The following is a 20,271-nucleotide window of genomic DNA, read 5'->3' on the forward strand; positions in this document are numbered from 1 at the left end:
TACGAGACAGGTGGTGGATGAATTTGCAAGTGTGTTCGACTAAACTGCCAGCCAATGTATACATATTCGTGCTTCGTTTGTATGCAGATAAAAGCTGTACGTGACAGTCTGACTGATTTCCTCCAGTTTCTGGAAGTTCTCAGACCGTTTTGTATCTCTGAGTACTTCTGTATGACATAGTTTCCTACATTATGTGATTTTTGTATTCTATTTTCCCGAAAGATGAACAAAGAGTCGAAAATCGACATTAATGATGGACAAACAACTGATGTGATTAGCTTGTTTACTGTAAGAAATTCATAGTTCCAAATCTGTAATTTTTTCATGACTTTTCGGCGCTCTACACAATGTCATTGTGACGTAATTACTTGGAACAGAGATTGGACAATATGAATAAGCGTACTAGAAAATGTAAAAAAATATTGTTGTATGTCACATTTTCCTGTAACGAAAAAAAAATGTGAATATAGTGGAATCTGAGCTATGACACTGTTGGTAAAGAACAGAATTCTCTTGGGCTCATCACATCTTTAAGCTAACTTCGGTTCCTGGTACCAAATTGTTAAGGTGTCTAAAAAACGTATAAAGTTTCACGGTATTTCTGAAAGTGGTCTGTGTCAGCGAAGTAATATCACTCAAAATACGCTAAGCGCTCTACAGGCTGAACTGCGCCGTCCCAAAATCACGTGACTTGAGTTGCAGTAGGCGTTGCGGACAAAATCCTTGCTGTGTGTATCCGAGTGCTCATTCCATAGATATTTATACTCTACGATTACATGTCCCATTTGCACTGAGAACGCAGTACGCGTGAGCTGCTAGTTGCCTTCAGTGCTCAGACAGAAATGCATTGGGTTTCTGAGAAAGTTCACCAAGCTACTGTCTTCTATAAATGTCCCCTGTGCAGAAAACAGCACATGGATCATAGTTCCATTGACTTGAAGCTGTCATGAATTCTTAGCGCAGGACTTATACTCTTTAAATGACTGAGTCTTTCACTTTTTGGGCTGCCACTCGTATTTGTTCTTGCAGAAGAAGAGAAACTGTGAATTAAAATCCTTATACACCGTCTATTTAACAACTCACACGTCATTTATAACTTCACAAGTTCTCCCTCCAAACGTTGGGTAAATGATCACACATCCGCTTTTTCGTTTAACTTTTTTCTCAGTTTTCCTTGTTATTAAGACTACAGAAATAAATACGTGATAGCGTGCTACTTAGAAATGCCTATATTTAAATGTCAAAGAAATTTAACGCAAATTTTTTTATAATATTAAAGATAGAAAACAGCAGCCAGTCATACTGACCGACTACAATTCTGTCGGTCTTTCGCACGAAAGGGATACCGGGCACACCATTTGATACTAGTACCTCACACTGCTTATTAAGTCATCGTCTTCATGCTAGAATCTTCACTATTCCAAGAAGAGAACCTTCGAGCTGGATATAATAGCTGCTGAAGACAGAAATATTACTGGAATATGAATCTTATCCTAAACTCTAATACATATTTCATGTTTTACTGGGAAATCTTGATCATTTTGAGCTCCACGGCTGATTGATACTAATATTAATGATTATTTAGGATAATCATAACTGTATTTACACATATTTATTATGTCACAACCGGTTTCGTTCGTTAGATCCTCACCAGGCTGCCGAATTCTGTCAACATCGCGATGTAAGAGGCCTATTAGCGTTATGTAAAGGTACTGGAAAAATCTGGAAAAGGGTGATCATATAAACATTCTGTCAACCGTCTCACAGAAGCCTGGCGAACAGTAACTACATGCGAGACGTCACCTGTGTTTTCTAAACTCTAGACTAGGCTGGTGTACAAAGCAAACCGTTGGCTGTATTGAAAAATAAATCATGGTAGTCAACGGCGGAAACGCGACGTCCTTCAAAAAATTAATTTTGCATGTAGGATTTATTTTTTTAAATATTTTTAATTTGGAATAAGAATGCTCCGCTTTCGCGACAACTGTAAGTTCAGTTAGATAGATTAGATGAATTGTACAAATGTCAGGGTAGCTCGATATCAGCTCTATTAGTTTTTGTTATCGCTGGTAGCTTCCGTGATTATGCTGTGATTGTTTTGCACAGGTCTGCTAGAGTAAGCAAAACATATCGCAGCCTGATGCAGTTCTCAACAATAGAGGGATCCCTGCTACAGCCCATACCGTTGCTTAGCAACAGTCTATGACGAGATGATGAGCGATCAGCACGAATGTGTCCGTCCCTAGTCAGCGAAATCTCAAGAAAACCGCGAAATCCAATGAGAGCGGGGCGCTACTACTGCAGGCAGAAGGTAAGCCAGCAACAAAAATCTGAGTTTTCCCAATCCAAAGTACAAAAATACCTTTTTATGGACGCACAGCGTAAATAGTAACATGCTTATTTGCGTAATTAAACTGCAGATTTTGATAATCTGATTTTTCAAACAAACATCTGAACTGTTTTCATGGTTTGTTCGAAGCTGTTTCTCCTGCAGAAGCATGCATTATATAAATCTGGTAGTTGCAGGGAAATCGGGCTACCACAGATTATTAGTTCCCCTAAAAAGTTTCCTTGCCATGTACGCTTCTGTATGTGCTCTTACAGATGATGTTCGACTATCACCATGGTATCTTGAAACACAGGTTTTCTACACACACATCGGGTCAATTCTAGTGTCTGATTTTACCCGTCTACTTTGATCAGTGACGTTCTCTGTAACTTAATGAGATTTTGATGCGATGTATGTAAGTGGCCTGTTACTACATGTTACCTTTGGTTGTGTTATTAATTGATGTAAAATGTCATATTTCTTACGAATATATCGCGATTTCCGAGAGTGTAGTTAAGCAGGAATCCAGACGACAGCTTAAATTGTTCCACTCAGAACGGTTAGCAGTCGTATTTATAATCTAAGTTCTCAAAAATATCTGGCATCTTTTTTCCGAATATGGTATGATTTCCAAGGGTGAGTTTAGGCATGAACCTAAGAGGATAGGAATGTAGGTCAATTATAGTTCTCTAACCACGGATCGTTATTTGTCGTGGCTTTTCAATAAGCGTGTATTCGTTTTACTTCCAAGATTTATTTTGTTGGTTCTTGTCTCTGAGCTATATAGTTCACGTCTAGTTGTCGATTCCAATGCCGGCCGCGGTGGTCTAGCGGTTCTAGGCGCGCAGTCCGGAACCGCGCGACCGCTACGGTCGCGGGTTCGAATCCTGCCTCGGGCATGGATGTGTGTGATGTCCTTAGGTTAGTTAGGTTTAAGTAGTTCTAAATTCTAGGGGACTGATAACCACAGTAGTTAAGTCCCATAGTGCTCAGAGCCATTTGAACCATTTGAATTTGAACCTCGATTCCAATGTTTGTCATTTTCCGCGTTTTTGCATTGCCGTAGAGAGCGATACGAAAATATTAAATAATTCACAGTCAGTACAAATCACGAAAATGACAGAATGCGGAATCCGCAATTAGACTGATGCCATGCATGATTATTCTCAAAGAATGCACAATACAAGTCTGCTCGGTGGTACAGAAAGCAACGCCGAAAACAGAAATCCTTTAACAAATCAATGCACAGAGCTACCGACAAAATGCGAAAATAATGAATCGGCAACTAGAAGTTACGTATACACTTCACTCTACTTATCGATTCGAAGATTTAATATTTGTCTCAGTAGTCCAGAAAGTGACAAAGAAACAGAAATCGCATCATAAAGAATTTCATACACCTGCTGCAAAAACGCTGAAAACATTTGTTATTCCTCAGAGTTGTGCAGAGATCACAAGCAAAAGTGAAAGTACTTCAACAAACCAGTGCACGCACCCACTGTGCCCTCTATTAGATTTTTTATATCTGCTAAAACTCTAACCGTCGATTCCACGTTCCTTTGTAATGTCATTTTCATCAGACGTGAGTTTCTAATTTCGTAAAATGGCTCTGAGCACTATGGGACTTAACATCTGAGGTCATCAGTCTCCTATAACTTAGAACTACTTAAACCTAACTAACCTATGGACATCACACACATCCATGCCCGCGTAGCGGTCGCGCGGTTCCAGACTGAAGCGCCTAGAATCGCTCGGCCACACCGGCCGGCTCTAATATTGTAACTCTTTAACTACTGTATATGGTATCCCTTGCTCTACTACTGCAAAAAACGTGATAAATAACAAGCATTGGAATCGGCAGGTAGAACTGACCTATAAAGGTCAACTAAAGTATCCGATTCCAAGATTTCCTAGTTACCGCGTTAGTAGAGAAAGCAAAACCAAAAATGGAAATCATTTAACGAAGAACTGCACCCAGTCCTGCAGAAACGGTGAAAAAATGTACCTTGGAATGGATAACTAGAATTGAACTTTGTAGTAGTTACACACTCAAAGATTTATTTTCTCCTCAATTTTCGTTACCTGTGTAGTGAATTTTCTTTTATGAATCCTGTGTTGCTTTCTCTTTGTTTTTAGTTTGTGGCATTCGTAAGTTTCCTGTATGTTACTATGTATTTTATTTTTCGATTGTTGTATTAGATTTTAGTTTCTTCTCGTCCCCAAAAACTCCACATTCTCGTGGTAGCCAATTATATTCAGTTTTTATTATTACAAATTACAGCAATTGCCAGAATAATTTACTTCCCGCGTGTATGTTTCGTTTTTTTGTGTTGTTGTTTTCTTTTTAGTTACCTCATTCTTTTCGCGATATAAATCGTGGCTATGTAATCAGTCCCGTAAACAGCGATCGCATTTCATCGTATTTATGCACATTATCTTTCTTTTCTGTGATACATTCGTTTGTTTACGAATAAACCTCGTTGTCGTCATATATCGTCTCTGACTTATGTAAGAGATCAGTGGCCGAAGCCGGCAGATGGAATCGGACACTAGAATTTATCCATCGTATGGAACAATATATTTTTATCAGAATTCGTAACTTATCGTAGACGGATTTCATGCACTAAGTTCTGTATTTCTCTGAAAACTGATTTGCATTTTAAGTCATAGACGTCTTGATAACATTGCCTATTAATGCGTCTGAAAGTGTTGCGCCTGCTGACAAATACATCTTTTCTGGCTTTTTACTCGTATCTTAATTGATTTGGCTTGTTAATTTTAGGATTTGGTAATGTTAGTGGTAGAGAATAGTCGGATGCCTTTCGTGTCCCCATCCCTTTCCCTCCTGAGAGAGCATTTGTTCACGCTATCTGTCTCCGCCTAGGGTTATGCCATGTGAAAGTATGCGAACATTCTTTTCCGTACTTTTGCGAGTCGTGTAATTGAAGCGGGAGGTCGGTACCAGTCTGGTAGCACTTAGATGGATGTGGGACACCGCCGAGAAACTACATATAGGGTGGCCGGCACACCAGCCCTCGTCTATAATCAGCCGGGCGGATTCGATCCGATGCCAGCGCGGCTCCCCGTATCCCGGAAGACGGGTGCTAACGCGTGCCGCTATCCGGGCTGGTACTGTTTCTGCTGGGAAACAAATCTATCGCTTTTTTGGCAGTGTACTCCGCAAACTCAACTCACGTCAGCGTTCCCACCTTTTCTTGGCTTCTCGTCTCTCTTGTACTGGACATGTAGAGTCTGCCAACATCGGCGATCAAACGATGCTGTGTGCAATTGAGGTGACACAACAGGCGTTATTGGATGATGCTGTGTTTCATTTAGGTGGTAAATAATTTGTAGCAGTACCACTTGTACCTTACCTGTTACGTCGTAATGTACCCCCAGTTCTAGCAAGTCATGTAATTCCATCCACTACGGTTTCGCCAAGAGCCCGACAAACCAGCGATATACAACTGGAAATCTCAGCGCCAGTACCACATGCCATCGATCGCTCTCATCGACCTCGCCAAACACTAACGATATACCAGCAATTCGACCAGTACTTCGAACGTCGCTGGGGGAAAAAGGAACAGGTGACACTTGATTGTTCGACTTTACAAATGTTTCTAATTCTCCGTTTTCATTTGTTGTTGTTCTTTTTTTTTTTGTTTTCTTTCCTTTGTGCGCCAGGAACCCCCTTGTTCTGAAGGACCCCTGTTGCTACAGGCTAGTTTCACCCCTACCACCTACACCCACCTGTCGGTAAGGAGTAAAACAGTCACCTCGCAGCATGTGCTCCACTTCCTGTCGCACGTCATACGGCACACAGTTTACCACATAATAGAGAAATAGTTATTGGACGATCGCATTGTGGGGATCTCGGAAACAGATCGCCTCGACTGTGAATCGGAGTGGATGTTGAAACACGCCGTGAGTAAGATTACTCCGAATAACCCTGTAAGGGAATGCAGTCCTATTGCCAGCAACTCGTCTTTCAGGAAGGTTTAAAGAGAAAGGTCTTGCTGTGTTCCTATAGAGAATGACAATTGAAACGGAACGCTTTTATGTTTTACATCCTAATGTGGCTTGAAGTAATTGTTATCAGAATGCACTAATAGTGTTTCTTGATACAAAGATTTAATTCTAACTTTAATATGAATTTACTGGCAGAATTGCGCTCATAAACTGAAAACTTTTCCACCTCTGACTATACACAACGGACAATTTCTGCTCTGTCTGTCGTGCATCTCGTAGACTCGTCCAGGTACGGTGAAAGATGTAACACTTATGCTTGTTCTTCTAACTGATTAACCTTTAAGAAGAACTTCTAATGTATAACTGTCACGCGTAACTTATTATGAGTAACCTATGTTTGTCTAACCTTCTAGATTTATACTTCAAGCTGTGTGACATTTGCGTGTGAGCTTCTCATCACACAACCTTCACCTACAACGATATAATGTCCGTGCGTAATCACTTATCTAATTTCTGCGCAGGCAATGTGCCTGTGCAATACTGTAAAATGATACAGAAGATTCTAATGTTCTGAATCCAACAGAAAATGTAACATAACATCTATAACTGAAACCTTTCAACCTTCAAGACTGACGTACAAAATATTCCTGTGCAGATACTGGCAAAAATGTGAACTCACAGAGAAATGAAAAAAGTTCACTGTTCTCCAAACACGACTAACTACGTTTTTGTCACGGTCCTGATACTAATTCTTACTAACGCAACGAAGATCCCCTTTGGTCTGCAATAGTACTAATAACAATAACGGAAATGTGGCATTTTAGAGTAAAGAGAATCAAAACCTGTTTCAGTAAAATGTTATAGCTCAGAAAACACCAAGTTAAAATTTTCAGTTACATTCAAATGAAGGCTGCGAGCCTCTTTCAGATATTGTCGGTAACAACCACATAACAGAAAGCCGTACTTTCGCATTAAACAGTTTTAACTACTAGGAATCTCTAAATTAGCTGCAATAAAGAGGGCGAAGAGTGATGAAACGATTTCCCGACAACATGCATGATAATTGTGAAATAACTATCCCGACAGTGTTACGTTAACCATGAACTGAATTTCTACATTACGTCTCGCTACATGGAAAATATTCCCTACGCGTGTTACCCAAATATCCGCGATTGAAGGAAATGCAAATGCATTGGCACGTTTTATCTCATTCACCATACCCCAACATCGAGAAACAGCGTCCCGAAAATAAGTTTCCATACTACTACTGCCAACATAACAAGGTGATAAACAACTGACTGCACGGAAAGAAGCAAGATGGCGACGTCTACCCGTAACAGCATTAGTTCTGGTTCCCAAAGAGATTATCTGGAGCCATGTGCTCAGGAACAAAAATTTGGAAATTTGTGATAAGGCTTATAGGACCAAACTGCTGAGGTCATCTGTCCCTAGGCTTACACATTACTTAATCTAACTTAAACTAACTTACGATAAGGATAACACGCACACCCATGCCCGTGGGTGGACTCGAACCTCCAACGGGGGGAGCTGGGCGGACCGTGATGAGGCGACTAAAGCGCGCGGCTACCCTGCGCGGCCAGGAACACAACTCCCTGTGGCAAAGATAATAAAAACTACTGCCACTTCTCCTTGTACAGACACCTTACCGCTCACGTTGTGCGCAACGTTATTTGTCGAAAACCTACAAGTCTGTAGGACCATGACAGGAAAGATACGTTGGCTTAAGTAGAAGAAACCTCCAAGCGATCTTCTATAACTAACTATATTGTAAACCAAATTACGAAAATTAAAGGGCTTCCATGCACTGACAATAAGCAAGGTGTATAACAGCTACGTAAACGGTCTTTTAGTGAGTTTAAAGAAGACCAAAAAGAACATGTTTTTCGTGTGAAAATGTTTCCCTCTAGGGGTCTATGAAGGTTATCACAATACTGATGATCAAAGACGCTTTTCCAAGTTCCGAGAGATGAACATTGTTTTAGAGTTGTAGCTGGAAATCTCGACCCTATACATTAGTGCACAACTGGTACGTGCGTGCCTCAAGCCATGATTGTCTAACACGCTCAAACCAACCAAGTGGTTCGCGAATAATGGTTCCATTCTCAGCAAAACGGTAACCGTCTCTTGTGGATCGTCTTTCGCTGTCTAGCGAAGGACCACTGACATTCATTCCATACGGTCAAAAGCAGCACTTGCTTATTTGAATAGCTAAGGGAGAAGATAGGCTATGATCTTATCTAGGAGACCATCCCAACATTCGACATAAACGATCTAAGAAAATTTCGCAAAGCCCAGTTTGGAATGGTTAGTCAGGGATTTGGAAGCCAGCGTGTTGTAACCTCTCGGAAACTGACGACACAATTCCGTTATAAATACTAATATTTTATTTATGCTCATGTAGGCTTCTACAGCCGGGGTCAGTTACATTGAAATCCTTATTGTTGTACTAGTTCTTTATGATATAAAACACTTAAAATACCGGAAGTTTCAAACCGAATATCAGGGTTTAATAGCTTTGTGGCATTTATTACACTACTGGCTATTAAAATTGCTACACCACGAAGGTGACGTTCTATAGACGCGAAATTTAACCGACAGGAAGAAGATGCTGTGTTATGCAAATGATTAGCTTTTCAGAGCATTCACACAAGGTTGGCGCCGGTGGCGACACCTACAACGTGCTGACATGAGGAAAGTTTCCAACCGATTTTTCATACACGAACAGCAGTTGACCGGCGTTGCCTGGTGAAACGTTGTTGTGATGCCTCGTGTAAGGAGGACAAATACGTACCATCACGATTCCGACTTTGATAAAGGTCGGATTGTAGCCTATCGCGATTGCGGTTTATCGTATCGCGACATTGCTGCTCCGAGTTGGTCGAGATCCAATGACTGTTAGCAGAATATGGAATCGGTGGATTCAGGACGGTAATACGGAACGCCGTGCTGGATCCCAATGGCCTCCTATCTCTAGCAGTCGAGATAATAGGTATCTTGTCCGCATGGCTGTAACGGATCGTGCAGCCACGTCTCGATCCCTGGGTCAAAAGATGGGGACGTTTGCAAGACAACAGCCATCTGCACGAACAGTTCGACGACGTTTGCAGCAGCATGGACTATCAGCTCGGAGACCAAGGCTGTGGTTACCCTTGACGCTGCATCATAGACAGGAGCGCCTGCGATGGTGTACTCAACGACGAACCTGGGTGGACGAATGGCAAAACGTCATTTTTTTGGATGAATCCAGGTTCTGTTTACAGCAACATGATGGTCGCATCCGTGTTTGGCGACATCGCGGTGAGCGCACATGGGAAGCGTATATTTGTCATCGCCATACTGGCGTATCACGCGGCGTGATGGTTTGGGGTGCCATTGGTTACACGTCTCGGTCACCTCTTGTTCGCATTGACGGCACTTTGAACAGTGGACGTTACATGTCAGGTGTGCTACAACCCGTGGCTCTACCCTTCATTCGATCCATGCGAAACCCTACATTTCAGCAGGATAATGCACGACCGCATGCTGCAAGTCCTGTACGGGTCTTTCCGGATACAGAAAATGAACGACTGGCCAGCACATTCTCCAGATCTCTCACCAATTGAAAACGTCTGGTCAATGGTGACCGGGCAACTGGCTCGTCACAATACGCCAGTCACTACTCTTTTTGAACTGTGGTATCGTGTTGAAGCTGCATGGGCAGCTGTACTTGTACACGCCATCCAAGCTGTTTTGACTAAATGCCCAGGCGTATCAAGGCTGTTATTACGGCCAGAGGTGGTTGTTCTGGGTACTGATTTCTCAGGATTTATGCACCCTAATTGCGTGAAAATGTAATCACATGTCAGTTCTAGTATAATATATCTGCCCAATGAATACCCGTTTATGTTCTGTATTTCTTCTTGGTGTAGCAATTTTAATGGCCAGTAGTGCATATTCAACTTACAATTATAAATAATACATCAAATGAAAGAGCGACTCAATCAGTTTTGTTTGTATAATTGTGCGCGTGTGCATTCACTCTTTCCTGTCACTACCGTTAGAAAACGATAGCAGCAAAGATGGCAATTAGTGAAGACAAGGCTTTTTTGTGTTTTGCAGTTTTCAGGGACTGAATCTGTTGTTACAGTGCAACGTGCGTGCACTATTAAGTTCCACCGTAGTCGCCAGATTGATAATAACGTGAGTTTGAAGTCAACGGCTGTCTTTACGAAGGGGAGAGTACGGGGCGACCAAGAATGACTGAAAGACGCTTTGAATGAGTGAGAGAGTGTTTCACCTGCAGCCCCAAGAAATCAGTTCTTAAAGGTAGGCGTGAATTAGTAGTTCCAGTAACGTCTGTGTGGAGTGTTTTAAGAAGACACTTACAACTGCGTCCTTATCGTTTGCAACTGTTACAAGTTCTAAGGCCTACAGACTACGATTTACGTGCCAACTTTGCAAACGAAATGTCGATGAAAGACGATGAATATTTTCTCTATCCTGTCGTCTTCAGAGATGAAGCGACATTTCACCAAAGTGGGAATATGAACGCAGATATTGTGCGAATCTGAGGGTCAGAAAATCCTCACGAACTGGTACAGCTCCTACGAGACTCCCCTAAATTAAATGGTTTTGTGTCATATCCTGGCAGAAAACTTACGGAGTTTTCTATTACGTTGAAGCAACTGTAGCTGGTGTTTCTTATCTTGAGGCTAAAGGCGAACCAAAGAATTTTATTTGGCAGCAAGATGAAGCGCCGCCTCAGTGACATGACTCTGTACGTGATTGGTTAAACGACGTTGTATCTAACCGCTGGATTGGCCGCAAGGGGCCCGATGACAGAGCTTGTTTCGCGCATGGCCTCCAAGTTCACCTGATTTTTACTTTCGAGGATTCATAGAGGATCATGTGAATGTGCCTCCGCTACCACATGATCCATACGACTTAAGAAACAAGTTTAAAGTAGTACTTGCAACAATTACTTCAGGCAACTGATCAACGTCTGGGAATATCTCGGCTGTCGACTCGCTGTGTGCTCACACTGAACACTTGTTAAGAAATACGGTTTGAGGTTCTCTGTCACTTGATGTGTGATTCATTAACTGTAATTTGAATGTAATAAATACTGCAAAGTCTTAAAACCCCGATATTTATTTCTAAATACCCAGTGCTAACTTCGAATTCTGAAATCGTCTGATAGTCTTCCATATATCCCCTCCCACTTTCCTGCAACACACTGACATTTTAGGTAGAACGAAAAGAATACTGAGGTAGATTGTATCACGACAGCAATAGATACGTAACAGATTGAAACAACCTCTCCCAGCAAATAGTGTTTACTCTCTGAACAAGGACGCCTCACTAAGTCCGAATCATAATGTTAAGTTACTATTTAAAGTATTTCATATGATGAGGTGCTTGAATAACCAGAAGGATTTTAATAGCCGCGTGGGATTAACCGAGCGGTCTATGGCGCTGCAGTCATGGACTGTGCGGTTGGTCCCGGCGGAGGTTCGAGTCCTCCCTCGGGCATGGATGTGTGTGTTTGTCCTTAGGATAATTTAGGTTAAGTAGTGTGTAAGCTTGGAGACTGATGACCTTAGCAGTTAAGTCCCATAAGATTTCACACACATTTGAACTTTTTTTTTTATTTTAATAAAATATTTCATTTACTTCCTACTCCTTGTCTACGAGTACAAATTAAATGAAGACACAACACAAACATCGAGTATTGCCGTTTTCAGTTCTGCGTTTAGACTGAATGACAACACTAAGAACAAAAGTTGGAATGAAGACTTGTAATTATGTTTCAAGAATTCTCAGTAAGGTACAAGGAGAATAAAAGCATTGTCATTTCACGATGTTTCCTAATCGTCATCTTCAGGAGAAGACAGCTTGGCTGAATATGAAGTTCAAGAAATTTATCGAAACGTCGTTTCAACAAGGATCTAATACTCGTTTTATAATACGATAAGATTTCATAAACGTTGAAAAGGAGGAAATAATGTCGTGAAATTAAGTCACAGTATGATAGTGAAATTTCGAGTATTAGTAGCGTACCTGTCTATAAATAAATAGGCCTACTACCGGTAATGGTTCAAATGGCTCTGAGCACTATGGGACTCAACTTCTGAGGTCATCAGTCCCCTAGAACTTAGAACTACTTAAACCTAACTAACCTAAGGACGTCACACACATCCATGTCCGAGGCAGGATTCGAACCTGCGACCGTTGCGGTGGCACGGTTCCAGACTGTAGCGCCTAGAACCGCTCGGCCACCCCGGCCGGCTACTACCGGTAATGTTTCGTACTTGAATTCATCGATCCTGCGGCAGTCGATGCCTCATGTTCCAAGGGTGAATGCGAGTACGTTCCTTCAGCTGTAGTGGTTCACTCATAGGCAGTAGCCCTCGACCAGTAACTTACGTAATCTCATCCACATACCTATATTTATTGTCGTATTGGTTACAGCACATGACATTGATAGAACATTCGATGAACTGATTTCAATCCTCCGACCTAAATATGGTTTCGCTTTCGCTGCACACTATCTTCACTGCCGATGTTTCATAAGACACTGCCATTATATGTGCCTCACACGATTTCTTTTGTTGCATTACGTAAAGCAATTACGAACAGGCTATGACTACAGTAGTAGTGTGATTGGCGATCTCTTCCCTCTTCACGTGCAGATGTTGTATTTACCAGCGAATTACCAGGCCTAATACGATACTCATATTTCACATCTATGTTGCCGACAGTTGTTGATGAATGGTGCAAGCTTTGCTATGTGGGCATGATTGGTCTCCAAGGTCACTGATGAAGTGGCCGGGAGGCGAACGGCCTGTTCGGACCCACTGAAATGACAGTGATTGGAATAATTTCTGTTGCCGGAAATTGGGCGGCAATCGCGCAGTATAGTGCTGCGTACGGACTGTCTACGTGATGGTGAGCCAATGTCGTTGATCATACCTAGATTCATACTAGTTTTCATCTTATTAGGAACTGTAGGGTCAGTATGATGACAATTGTGGTTCTTCGATGGATGTAGGCCTATACTCTACGTCTGTAAACATCCTTAGTGTTCTATAAAAGAAAAATGCTTCATGTTAGCTAGTGTTTCATTCCATCCATTGTTCACAGCACAAAACAGCAGTTAAGAAGCAATTATGACGACATATTGCGCCAAACGAAAGTAGGAAATACTAGATATGTTAAGGAAGAAAAGTAATTATTGGAAAAACCTTAGTATGAGAGGCAATCAAATGACAACCGAACACCTGTCACTACCGGGATCATGGAATGGTTTCTTTCAAAGGCAACTACCACATTCGTTAAGACAATTAACCTACTGGGAGACAAGACGATCAATTCCTGTTTCGTAGACCGCGGTCAGTTGCTAACGGATCCACAACCACACCCACTCTTGCACTCCCTCACCCGACTGTAACCGAAGTCCACGCATGACATCAGGTCGCCAAAGATGTGAAAATCGCAGGGTGGAAGAGCTGGGCTGTACGGAGGATGCTGCAGTGTTTGCCAACCAGATCGCTGAAGCGTAGCCTTCGTCCAATTTGCTGTGTGGGGGCGGGCATTATCGTGTAACAGGTTGATTCCGTCCGACAACATCCCGACAACCCGAGGACAAACAGTAAAGTCAACAGTGGAAACATCCCACATCTCCCTCGCCAAAGAAATCCAAAACTGTTCACACAAGTTTCGCTAAGGCCATGATGACTTCCTTCTTCGACTGCAGGTGACCTCTGCACGGCGAGTTCCTCGAGTGTGGAACTATAATCAATACGCAGCGCAATGAAGACACTCTGCAGAAACTCCAGCACGCCGTAAAGTTAAAACTTCAGAAATATTGGAAGCAACCATCCTGTTGCACGATAATGCTTGCACCACACTGCCAATCGGACGAAGGCTGTGCTTAAGCGATCTGGTTCGCAAATACGGTAACATCCTCTCTAGATACCCTATCTTTCATAGTATGATGTTCACGTCTTTGGCTACCTGAAGAAAGACATGTGTGAACGTTGGTTCCGTCAAAGTGTAAGAGTGACTGCGGTTGTTGATCCGTCATCGCTTATCACGTTCTACGAAACAAGAAATGATCGTGTCGTCTTCCATGTGATAAATGTCCAGCGCTTGTGATGATTACCTTGAACTGAACCATTCTTTGGTCTCATTGTGGCTGGTGTTAGCTTTTCATTTGACTACCCCTTACAGAAGAACATACTGTCCGACGCAGTATGTGTCAGGCCAGGGAATCAGGAACAGTGAAGCGATAGTTGAAGGGAGTGACAGTTCTAAGAAGAGTAAGCAGTATTGTTGAGAATAGGGGGGGGGGGGGGGGGGTGGAGGAGAGGTTGGAGGAAAGAAGGTGCCATGTGTAACGTCATGGGTCATACTGCATATCATTTATCCGCGGAGACGAAAAGATTAGTAAATTATTGAATAAGTTGTTGCATTATACTGGCAACCTCATTCGCTGAAGGGTTCGAGTTTCATTAAAACATAAACGTCTTACTAATATAGATAAAAAAAAGTGATAGAGAGGGGTGACTACTGTTACAACTTTATCAGCTGTGAATATCTGGTATTACCTCATCGTTTCAAAGGGTATTGATCAGGTGTCGTGCTCACTTTTGAGTTCCTAATGACGTATTGTCATGTGCCATCGTTTTCCACGTAATAATTTCGTACTCATAATTGGGGAGGAATGGTGTTACAGGAACTGAAATGGGATTTATAGAGCACGTCTCCATCAGACCAACCCACAAGTAGTCAAAAATTGTATAGGTAGATTCAAATCACCAACATCAGACAAGATTTTGTACACTTCTTCCAACAATTACTAGTGTCGTATGTTATCTGCCCGTCACACAGTTCAAAAAATGGCTCTAAGCACTATGGGACTTAACGTCTGAGGTCATCAGTCCCTTGGCTTGGAACTACCTAAACCTAACTAACCTAATGACATCACACACATCCGTGCCTGAGGCAGGATTCGAACTTGCGACCGTAGCAGCAGCGCGATTCCGGACTGAAGTCCCTAGAATCACTCGGTCACAGCGGCCGGGCGTCACACAGTTAATTTGGGCATTTACTTTATCGCTAAATGGATAGTGAGACTATTTCTCTGTAGAATACGGACTGTACATTGCAAAGAGAAGAGACTGCAGGGAAACTAAAAGATCGCTTATCGTAACTACTCCGCTATTGTATAATGAGATTCCAGAATTTTAGCGTCACTCAGTCGATAAGACATGTTTTGTTTATTTTCTAAGCTTTCATATTTCAGCACAACGTATTGTGGGAAAACAAAGCAGAAGCAGTTAACTATAATTCAGTAGGTGCATCACATGTGGACGAACCAGAAACGTACATAGAAATACCTTTTCCCATAAATGGGATCTAGACAGAGAGCTGAAGAGGACTGTATTCTTGTATATCGACGGATGCTATGCAGCACGACCAGGAGAACAGAATGGTGTTAAATTAGAAGAATGTGAAACGTTAATGATACCTTGGTGCTGAAATGCAGCTACTGCTTGTTGAAGAGTCAATTTCTCTTGAGATGTCGTAGTGCAGCGTCGTTAATTAAATGAAATGTGTTAGCTGTGGATATCCTTCTGCAGGGGGAACAGAAATCACCAGAATAAAATTTCAGGTGTTACGTCCTGGTAGCATAATACGATCACAGAAGCGTGTATCCAAAAATAATTTACTGTGTAGCAACCGGCGAAAAAAAGATTCTGTTCATGGAGAAACGCATTCAGTCACATTTACGCGCTTTTAACAGTGAGCAGTTTCACCCTTAGATTGTCTTTCTTCAAATATACAATAGAAAAACGAGAAAAAAGATTATATTGAACCCTTAAAATAGTAATTAAAATTAATAACTCTACTTATAAGTGACGTAAATTGAAATTAAAAGTATATGCTGTTCACACAAATAAATGTTATGTACAACAGAGTGCACACGACATGTATTATCGGACTAATTCAGAAAGCAAAATCCAAAAATTTTATAGGGATACTGAGCAGTGATTCACTTTCCATAAGCCTTGCAATATTACGAGTGCCCTCATACATTAGTGCAGTCTATGGTAAGCCTTTAAATGTAAAAAAAAAAACTAAAATTTAAATAGTCATTTGAAACATTTAGATTAAGCTACATTCTACTATTCCTCCATTTCCTTTTCCGCGGTCTTGTAACTATTTATATTCTCCTTTACTTTACACACCAAGTCACTACTGTGTTTTTAAACCATCTTGTTATTTCTTTTAAGGCTTACGCTCTGAATGAACAAGGAACACATCGCTAATAGTACCAACTTGCTAATTCCAGTAAATAAAATTGTAAATTACGTGAAGACTGAAGAGAAAAGTAAAAATGGGATAATAGATGAACATAATATTAAGAAAGGTGCAAAATAACTTTTTAAATTTGATTTGATATAGTATACGTTTTCTACACAACTCTCTGATATAATGTTGCAGTTTAGTAAAATAGCGCGTGTCATGCACATTCTGCTCCCTATATGCTGCTTGCAACATATACGTTACCATCTGTTAGCTTTTAATTTTATTCAGTTCCATTTGATAGTAGAACTTGCAAAATTTTTTAAACATTTTAAGGTTTCTACCTAACATTTTTCTCAACTTTCCACTATAGTTTCTAAAGATGAGTGACGAAAACAGATCTCTACTGAAAGCGTGAAACTGTGATTGTGTCTAAAAGAAATAAAGAGTATTTTTAGCATTTATTACGTATCATTACAGTACTAGTTACCGAAACTTCATTATTGTCAACTATTTAACAATCCAATCCGGTACAAGCGACCACACATCATATACGTCACATCATGAATTGCTGCACTCATCTAAATATTGTAGTCTATCCTTAACTTTTCTGTGTGTTTGACTCCAGGCAAAATTTCTTTCGTATGACCACGTGGGACGTCATTAATGGCTGCTACAAAAATCTTCATTTGATTGCGCAAAAAAGTACCGCGGCAGCGGATTCGCCAATTAATAGAAAAAATGCATGTGTATTTCCGAATTTAAAATCATACGGACATTTTTTTCGCCCAGTACGTTCAGAAGCAGCCATCTGAAAGTTTTCCTTTTGCTGTATTTTGTTCGTTAGGAAAAGAATAGACGATGGGTAGTGTCATGGAACAGTCGAAGCGGAAAACAGTATATTGTACATAGTCCACTGATGCCACCACCGCATACGTTCGGCGTCAACGTGCTGTAATTACTCACAAATGGCAGATGGTAACACTACCAGTGGAGGGTATATAAATAGTGTCGAGGGGACGCGCAATACAGTGCAGTCATTATCGTAATGCGGGAACAGGGAGATTTATCTGACATCCAAAAGGGCATGATCAAATGGTTCAAATGGCTCTGAGCACTATGGGACTTAACTGCTGGGATCCTCAGTCCCCTAGAATTTAGAGCTACTTAAACCTAACTAACCTGGAAATCGCATGCCAACACCACAACTGAACGCCGAATGAGTGTCGACAGGTGACCTTCAGAGATGAATCACGTTTAATGCTCCTTTGGACGGAAAGGAAACGTTTCCCTGGGTGATCTCGCCATTCTGGAAACGCAATGGATCAACACAAACATGACTCCATTCTTAGGTTCAAATGGCTCTGAGCACTATGGGACTCAACTTCTGAGGTCATTAGTCCCCTAGAACTTAGAACTAGCTAAACCTAACTAACCTAAGGACATCACATACATCCATGCCCGAGGCAGGATTCGAACCTGCGACCGTAGCGGTCTCGCGGTTCCAGACTGCAGCGCCAGAACCGCGCGGCCACTTCGGCCGGCTCCATTCTTAGGGACCATGTCCATCTCTACATGTAGTTTGTTCTTCCTCGGCACGATGGCATCTACCAACAGGACAATACAAATGTCAAACAGCTCGTAGTTTACGTGTGTGGTTCGAAAAACACCACTATAAGTTTCCAGTATTCCCTTGGCCACCCAACATCCCGTATTTAAAACTAATCGATTGTATGTGGGCCCTCCTCGATCGAGCTGTTCGTGCCAAGGATTCTCATCTGAGAAACCTAGTCCACCTGTCGATAGCATTGGAGTCGGTGCATCTCCACATCCCTGTCTGTACATTCCAGAAGCTCACTAACTCTTTTCCTCAACGTCTCGCTCTGCAAAATGTATTTATTCAGGCTTTTGACGGGTGGTCACAGTAATGGAAATGGACAGTGTATAAAAATTCTCTCTTCACAACAGCTTCTGAGATGCAGCACTACAATGAATTAATGAATAGTTGATTGCTGAATTGTGGCCGAGTGATTCTAGGCGCTACAGTCTGGAACCGCGCGACCGCTACGGTCGCAGGTTCGAATCCTACCTCGGACTAGGGTGTGTGTGATGTCCTTAGGTTAGTTAGGTTTAAGTAGTTCTGAGTTCTAGGGGACTGATGACCTCAGACGTCAAGTCCCATAGTGCTCAGAGCCATTTGAATTTTGATTGCCGAATTATTTTGTCAATTTCTTTTTACAGTTTTAATTCAAGAATTCCACAGCCAACTTTGACGCATTTTGCGTCTCACACAAGCAAGATGCTGCCTGCTGATTGGAGTTGGTATCTATATTCTTGTTTAATTTTCTTAAAGGCATTTAAAATGTAAGAAATCACTTCCACCCCATACCAATCTGCAGCGATGGTTTATATAAGTGAGACGTAAAGGTAGTTAGTAAACTAGAAGAAACAGGAAATCTATTACTATGCTACTGCCCCTCATACTCCTGTTTCAAATAAATTTAGCTCGGGAAACATTGAGATGCGGAGTTGTATGCGATGTTCTCCCTTATCCATTAAAGTGTTATTTGTATCCCGAAATATTCGGTACCATCAGATAGAATGGAGAATGTATACTTCGTGGCTACAGCGTCGGTGGTGTCGAAGTCACTGGGCAACTTCTTTCGATGTAATAGGGCAGACTGAGATTCTGGTCGTATGTAAAGTACACCAGTGGCAAAAAGCAGTCAATACCGTCACTTCGCGATAGCGATGGAAATGTTACCGACGATGGTGCCACTAAAGCGGAGTTATTAAATACAGTTTTCCGTAATTCCTTCACGAAAGAAGACGAAGTAAATATTGCAGAATTCGAAACCAGAACAGCTGTTAGCATGAGTGACATAAAAGTAGATAACTTAGGTGTTGCGAAACAACTCAAATCACTTAAGAAAGGCAAGTCTTCCGGTCCAATTGGTATACCAACCAGGTTCCTTTCAGAGTATGCAGACACAACAGCGCCTTTCTTAGCAATCATATACAACCGCTCACTTGACGAAAGGTCTGTTCCTAAAGACTGGAAAGCAGCACTGGTCACACCAGTATTCAAGAAAAGAAATAAGAGTAACCCATTGAATTATAGACCCATATCACTGACCTCAGTTTGCAGTAGTATTTTGGAGCATATACTGTACTCGAACATTATGAATCACCTTGAAGAAAATGACTTACTGACATATAACCAACACGGATTCAGAAAATATCGTTCTTGTGCAACACAGCTAGTTCTTTCTTCCTATGAAATAATGAGTGCTGTCGACAAGAGATCGCAGATCGATTTCATACTCCTAGATTTCCAGAAGGCTTTTGATACTGTTCCTGTCTAGCGACTATTAACCAAATTGCGTGCATATGGAATATCGTCTCAGTTGTAACACTGGATTCGTGATTTCTTCTCAGAGAGGTCACAGTTCGTAGTGATAGACGGTAAATCATCGAGTAGAACAGAAGTGATATCCGGCATCCGCAAGGTAGTGTCATAGGACCTCTGCTGTTCCTCATTTACATAAAAGATCTAGGTGATAATCTGAGCAGCCCCCTTGGATTGTTTGCAGATGACGCTGTAATTTACGGTCTAGTAAAATCATCAGACGATCAGTTCCAGTTAAAAAATGATCTAGAGA

Source organism: Schistocerca serialis, chromosome 7 (genome assembly GCF_023864345.2).
Source record: "Schistocerca serialis cubense isolate TAMUIC-IGC-003099 chromosome 7, iqSchSeri2.2, whole genome shotgun sequence".
Lineage (NCBI taxonomy): Eukaryota > Metazoa > Arthropoda > Insecta > Orthoptera > Acrididae > Schistocerca > Schistocerca serialis.